We start from the raw sequence: 5,663 nt of genomic DNA on the forward strand, positions 1-5,663 counted from the left end.
CACCTATTAACCTTGGAACTCTGACCTTTTGCCACCCCCTGAAGCTGGAAGTGAGATTGATGAACACAAAGTAGGACGTAACACATGGGAGTGCTTATAATTGGAGCTATGTGGAAATAATTAGTTACATTTTTATCTGGCATGGAGTTCAGATTCTACCATAACTCTGTAATGTAAGCATGTTTAAAGTATAAGGGAGCTAGAACGGTAGGAAAAGTTGAGGAGGATGAATTGATGAGCTAATCTTGGCCCTGAAAGGTAACTAGAGGTGAATCAATAGTATTAATGCCCCCTTTTCAACTTCAGTGAATAAAATTTCTCTTCTGGGGCTAACTTCAGTGGGATTGATTTTTATGCTTGAACAGAATGAAACCTGAAGGGTCCAAAATGTATGCAGAATACATGGCTCACAAAGGTTGTTCATGAAACGTCTTACAGCAAGTCAACCTCTAGAAGGTGTTTATTCATCTTTCTCACTTTAAGATAGACTGCAAACAAAAAACCAAATAAGACAAAGCAAAATAAAACAAAACAGAAACTTAAGTTTCTATGGGAATCCTTGTCAGAATCTTAAGTTTCACATAGGATTTTGAAACATACCTCCTACACACCTCTCTGAATTCAATATCTGTTGTGTATATTATTTATGCTTTAATGTTCGGAGTATATACAATACTGAATATGTAAACTAGAATACATTTTAATTTGATAAAATGCCAATCACAAAGGGGTTGTTGATTTTTAAAAAGTCAATGAATTTAATCTGTTAAATGTGATTGAAAAAATTCCTTTTCCTGTGGTGCACAATACCTACATAGCTTTGTATTTCTAAGTGTTAACATTTTTAACATTAAGTTTTCATATTTAGAGGCTTTTCTCTGAAGAACTCAAAGCTCTTTGATTAGCATCTCATTCAACAAATTTGTGATCAGGGAATTTCCAGAGAAATATATGGGGAGATGTACCATAAAACATCTCCTTTTAAAAAAGTGTAACCTTTTAAAACCAACAACTTATTCTTACTTTTCTTCTTCCCCCCCAACACTAATAATAATCACCTCTATGCTCTTTGCAATTGAGAAAAAGTGGGAAAAGTGTTTCTTTCAGTTAAAAACTGTTCCACCTCTGCACTGAATTGAGATGGGTTCTTATATTTTCATTTATTGATACACTGAATATTTCCTGTGCCTTAGAGGGGAACTAGGTGCATGAGGTGATTGTTGGTTTAACTAGTATGGATAATTTCATAATACCATCTGTTTCTCTTCTGCTTTTTTTTTTACCCAATTTTCTCTTCAAAAATGTCAAATAATTGTGGAGACGAGGATTAATGGGTGCTGTACATTACTGTCAGGATTGGCTGTACGTGCCAATCCTGAGCATGGCCAGCTCTTTTCCTCTTTGTCCTTTTTGTGAAGGACATCAGTTGTATTCTGTATGGAATCTGGCCATTTTTCTTTTGGTAACAACTCTCTGATTTTCATTTGAGAATCACCTTTGTCCTATTCTCTGTCCATGTGGTTTAAATGGGGTTACTCTCTCCACTTGGAGCCATGGGTGGCTACATGACTGAGGTTTGCCTGTCAGAACATTCCATTCTTCTAACCACAGTAAGATCCAATTCAGGTTAATGATGCTTGTTTTTGGGACTTCTGTTGACAGCATTGATTTTAAAAATTATTTCCATCTTGCTAAGCTATGGGAAGATGCTATTGTAACGGGGAAAATTACCTGAAAATGGAGACAACCCAAAGGAAAGCAGAGTTGTGATAGGTACAGGGACAACTGCTGGTAGCATCATTTGAGTACTGCATTTAACTAGGTCTGAAGATAACCAGTCCTGGGTTTTTTAGTTGTAAATACTTCCCTTCCAATACTTATTTATTAGCTTAACTCTAATTTGAGTTTAAAATTGAGTCAAAATAATTCTCTTCACATTACATTCTAAAAGCACTAGTTTTTAGTATTATATAAACAAAATGCTGATCTGATGCATATGAGGCTTATTTATAAACTAGTTGAAACCTGTAATGTGAGGATGCATGAGAATGTCATCCTCACAATTGTTTTTCTCCATTATTTTGTTTTGACTCTAAAACATGTACTATTATAGAATCACAGGAGATTGTTTCCTCCAACCCTTTTGTATTATCTGGCAGTACAGTACAATGTAGAAAGCGTTAGGATATAATGAGAGGCTGTACAGCAAAATAGGACGAGCGCAGATTCAATGCACACCCACTTTGTTACTTGTTAGCTGATGTATTAGTCCGTTTCTATTGCTGATAACAGAATACCTGAAGCTGCATCATTTACAAGAGATAAAATTTATTTCTTACAGTTTTGGAGGCTGGGAAGTCCAAAGTCCAGGAAAAATATCTGGTGAGGGCCTTCTTTGTGGTGGGAACTCTACAGGGTCCAGTGGTGACCAGGGAATCACATGATGAGAACGGGCTGAGCAAGGGAGATAACTTGTTCACTCATTTTCCCTATAAAGCCATCAGAAAAATGCCCACGACCACACATTAAAACATCAACCCATTACTCCATGAATGGATCAGTCCATTAGATTGTGAGGGCACAGTCCTCACAATCTAACCATCTCTTAAAAAGTCTCCCATTTCAATGACCATGCTAGGAATTCCTACCCTCTAAACACTGTTACAGTGTAGATTAACTTTCCAATACATGAACTTTTGGGGAGTTTAACCTATAGCAGCTAAGTAGTCTAGAACATGTACCATAAGCTTTTTGAGTGTCAGTCAGCTTAACTGTTGTTCTGAAGATTTCTGGCTATTAAGTGACACTAAATATGGTAACTTTTGCTTCTTTCCCAGCTGGCTGCAGAAGATGGTGGAGGGGCTGGTACTCAATGGCCAAGGCCACCTCCTGGGCCAACTGGCCGCCATCGTGGCCAAGCAGGCACTGCTGTGCTGGAAGGTGGTGGTCGTGCACTGCGAGGGCATCAACATTTTTGGCAATTTCTACAGAAACAAGTTAAAGTACCTGGCCTTTCCCCACAAGTGGATGAACACCAGCCCGTGCAGTGGCCCCTACCACTTCTGGTCTCCAAGCCTCATCTTTTGGTGACTGCCCCACGAGAGAAAGTGAGGCCAGGCTGCCCTGAGCCACCTCAGGGTGTTTGATGGGATTCCACCACCCTAGGGCAAGAAACAGCGAATGGTGGTTCCTGAGGCCCTCAAGATTGTGCAGCTGAAGCCTACAAGAAAGTTTGCCCACCTGGGACGTGTGGCTCATGAGGTTGGCTGGAAGTACCAGGCAGTGACAGCTACCCTGGAGAAAAAGAGGAAGGAAAAGGCCTAGATCCATTATGGAAAGAAAAAACAGCTTATGAGGCTACGGAAACAGGCCTAAAAGAATGTGGACAAGAAAACTGACAAATACACAGACGTCCTCAAGACCACGGACCCCTGGTGTGAACCCAATAACGACTGCTTATTCCTCATGCTTGGCCGGGCTTACCCTTCCTCCATTGCCTCCCTGGGATGTAGGGACCCAGGGGCAGCTGTCCAGGTGCCACAGGCAACGTGGCATTTAGGGAGCTAAGGACAAAGAAGGGGCCTTAGGCACTGCTCCTGTTTAAGAAGTCCTTCCCTTAAGTTCAGTTTCATCATTTACAAAAGTGAGCTGGAACACTAATTGGAGCGGAGCTCTGCATGGTAGATAGGACATTTGTCTAAATTTCCACATGGTTAAATACTATACTCTGCAGCTTTTAGAATGCGAAAAAAGCCTTGGGGAGATGGTGTGAACCTAGTGTTGTACAAGCGGTATTTATACATGCACGGACTGGGAATATGTGCAACCAAGGGCTTACAGGCATTGCACTTTCTCCTTTCCTGTATTTTGTGATCAAAATAAATTATTTTTAAAGAAAATAAATAAATAAATAAATAAATAAATAAATAAATAAATAAGATACTTTTAAATTTTATTATTATTGCCAAGGAACATAGCTAGTTAATAACACTCTTGGTTTGAACTCAAGGCATAAAGCAATGTCAGTGTGGGCTTTCTCTAGATTCTGCTACTTTATACAATGGGGGAGTGCCATATGAGTATCTGAATCTATTTATTTGTTGTTTTTAAAAATTGAAGGATAAACCAAACCTAAAATAATGGTTATCTATAGGGGTGAGAGAAAATAGTGTGAAGGAACAGGGATATAAACTATGCTTCTCTAAATATATCATGTTGTGTAGATCATATTGGAATCATGTAAATTTTACATTATTATGAAATTAAATAAAAATTAATACTTAAAATTTAAAGGCATATTAAATGAATGAACTCTATTCTGTATCAAGTTGGTGCTTAACCACACAGGGCAGAACTGCTTCATGTGTCTTTAAACACATAGTTTGACTGAACACACCTAATGGAGTATGTAGTCTTGTGAACGAAAAGAATTGAAAAAGACTCAAACTTTTCAATAATCATGCTGTGTTTGTAGAAGCTATTCATCACTGCATAATGTTAAGTAACAAACACAAAACAAAAAAATAAATATTTTTCCAACTTTATTGAGGTATAATTCACAAATAAAATTGTATGCAACTTGATTATTTGAAATACATAAACATGTGAAGCTATTACCACAATCAAGTCAGTTAATCCATCCGTCACCTCATATAGTTGTCATTTCTTTCTTTTTTTGTGGTAAGATCACTTAAGATCTACTGTCTTAGCAATTTTCAAGTATACGATATTGTATTATTAACTACAGTCACTGCTATGGTCTGAAAATGTCCCCCCAGATTCATAAGTTGACATTGCCATAGTGATGTATTAAGAGGTAGGGCCTTTAGGAGGTGATTAAATTATGAATGCAGAACCCTCCTGGATGGGATTAGCGTCCTCATAAAAGGGATTGAAGGAGCGGGCTTGCTCTCTCTCTTTCACCATTTGAGAACGCAGAATTCATATCCTTTTTGCCCTTCTGTCTTTTCTGCTATTTGAAGACACCTAAATGTGTTAATCTCTTTTAGATAAATAATTTGCAAATATTTTCTCCCATTTTTTAGGTTGCTTTTCATCATGTTGAGTGTTTTCTTTGCTCTGCAGAAGCTTTTTAGTTTGATGTGGTCCCTCTTCTTTATTTTTGTTTTCGTTGACTATGCTCTTGATGTTGTGTGCAAAAAATCATTGTCAAGACCAGTTTCAAGGAGTTTCCCCCCATTTTCTTGTAGATTTTTGTGATCTTGGATCTTTCATTTAAGTCTTTAATCTGTTTTAGTTAATTTTTGTGAGTGGTGTAAGATAGTGGTCCAATTAAATTCTTTGCCAAAGAATTTATCCAGTTTTCCCAAAATTTGTGAAAGAGATTAACCTTTCCTCATTTTGTACTCCTGATGCCCTCATCAAATATTAGTCAATTGTATATTTGTGGGTTCTCTATTCTGTTCCATTGGTTTATGAGTCTGGTTTTGTGCCAGTACTATACTGTTTTTTATTATTACAGCTTTGTAATATAGTTTGAAATCAGGAAGTGTGATGCCTACATCTTTATTATTATTATCATTATTATTATTATTATTATTGTTCAATATTGATTTGGCTATTTAGGATTGTTTTATTCTATTTCTTTGAAAAACACCATTGGAATTTTGATCGGGACTGCATCAAATTGACAGATCACTTTG

General features: G+C 37.3%; 1 pseudogene; it reads left to right on the forward strand.

Annotated features, from left to right (window-relative positions):
• Nucleotides 1-2,850: 2,850 nt before the first annotated feature.
• On the forward strand, nt 2,851-3,567 carry LOC134370481 (large ribosomal subunit protein uL13-like; annotated as a pseudogene).
• The last annotated feature ends 2,096 nt before the right edge of the window (nt 3,568-5,663 follow it).

Source organism: Cynocephalus volans, chromosome 2 (genome assembly GCF_027409185.1).
Source record: "Cynocephalus volans isolate mCynVol1 chromosome 2, mCynVol1.pri, whole genome shotgun sequence".
In the NCBI taxonomy this organism is placed as follows: domain Eukaryota; kingdom Metazoa; phylum Chordata; class Mammalia; order Dermoptera; family Cynocephalidae; genus Cynocephalus; species Cynocephalus volans.